The 1546-nt window shown below is 40.9% G+C and overlaps 1 protein-coding gene across 2 annotated transcripts in view; it reads right to left on the bottom strand.

The window, feature by feature from the left end:
- The window catches only part of LOC108751750 (SAM and SH3 domain-containing protein 1-like), a 366503-nt gene that overhangs the window by 88700 nt on the left and 276257 nt on the right, over nucleotides 1-1546 (bottom strand). The gene's annotated exons all lie outside the window — the stretch shown is intronic.

The raw sequence follows: 1546 nt of genomic DNA, 5'->3' as shown, positions 1-1546 counted from the left end.
TAAAAAATAAAATAAGTAAGTAAAAATATAAAAAGTGTTAAAGACAACATTGTATTTTTATAGGATATCATTTTTAATATTGACGATGTTACATCGAAGATCAACTTCTAATCAAGTAAACTGATATTCTCGAGAAAACGTCTTCGCATATAAAAAATGTGTGTATACACATTCATCCTGTTTTCCCGAATTGAGCCAAGTTGGTACAGTAGTGTATGATTCAACGAGGTAAGCGTATGGGGGCGGATATAAGGGAAAGGAAAAGCGAAATGTCTAGGAAAGGACGTACGGTCCAGGAAAGAAGCGGACAACGGGAAGTAAGTAGAAGAAAGTCGAGGATAAGGATCGGCGTACGAAGGTTGGTGTCACATTAATATTTCAGGATTCCACTTCCGCCGACTCTTGATTCGACTCTCGGCTCGTAGTAGGGAACCATGGAAGGGCTGTGTCCCTTTTATGGCCGCGAGGAGGAAGTGGAGGCGGAATAGAGAGGAGTTGGTGGGCGTAGGGAGGATCGTGAAACGGGAACGCTTTGTCTGGCGCGAATCGCCTCCTATTTACACTTTAAGCGGCCTCCATCCATCCTCCACATCCGCCGCTGCCGCCGCCACCGCTGTCGTCTCTCCGCTAGGTGCCGGCAAACGATATTCCACGGCTACCATCGCGGTCGTCTCTCCCGGATTTAAATCCCATTTGTAAATATTCCCTTCGCGGCTGTGAGTGAATTACGTGGGAATTATGCCCGACGCGAAGAAGCGGTTCATCTTCCGCGCGCGCCCGCTCCAATTTCGCGAAAGGCGCCGACAGGTTTCACGCAGACTTCGCGACAAAGCGCGCTACATGTTTAATTTCTCGATGGTGAGACGGCAAAATAAAGAAGACATCTCTCTTGCATGCGACGTATAACAGAATGTAAGATGTATATTGTACACGATACAAAAAATACTTTTTATTATTATTGATAATACTAAGCAAGCGAGTGAGAAAATAGCTATGCAGATATCGTTTTTTTACGATTGTACACAATTGTCTTAATAAAATCGGTTCGTCGAGTCGTCAATCAGCAGGACACTTTAGCGATTTTATTTCACATAATTCGTCGTAATAGTTTATGTTTTTTAGAACGCGACTCACGGTGAAATAGAAATACAATGCAAAAATAGAAAACGCGAACGCATGCGCGTGACTAATCCTCTGGGATATGTGACGTACGACATTCCAACAATTCGGTAGCCGTTTCACAAAATTATATCGCAACTGTTGCCAGATATGCGCAACCTCCATTCCGCTAAAAGAATTCACGACGTGCTCGACATCACATTGTGTAGTATTAGTAGAGTAAATTGCACGAAAAAATATACAGAATATTCCGTACTAAAATTATACATATTATACGCAAGTAACTAAAATAAAATCTAATCTGTATTCAAATAAAGGCAAATAAAAGAATATAATAAGCGTATTATATCTTTTTTTTTTATGACAACCGACAATTTAATTGAATCACTAAAAAGCTCACTTTACACTTTATATCTATAATTTGCGT

This window comes from Trachymyrmex septentrionalis, unplaced genomic scaffold (genome assembly GCF_001594115.1).
Source record: "Trachymyrmex septentrionalis isolate Tsep2-gDNA-1 unplaced genomic scaffold, Tsep1.0 scaffold51, whole genome shotgun sequence".
In the NCBI taxonomy this organism is placed as follows: domain Eukaryota; kingdom Metazoa; phylum Arthropoda; class Insecta; order Hymenoptera; family Formicidae; genus Trachymyrmex; species Trachymyrmex septentrionalis.
The sequence above is the reverse complement of the archived record's forward strand: the minus strand, read 5'-3'. Positions and strand labels throughout refer to the sequence as shown.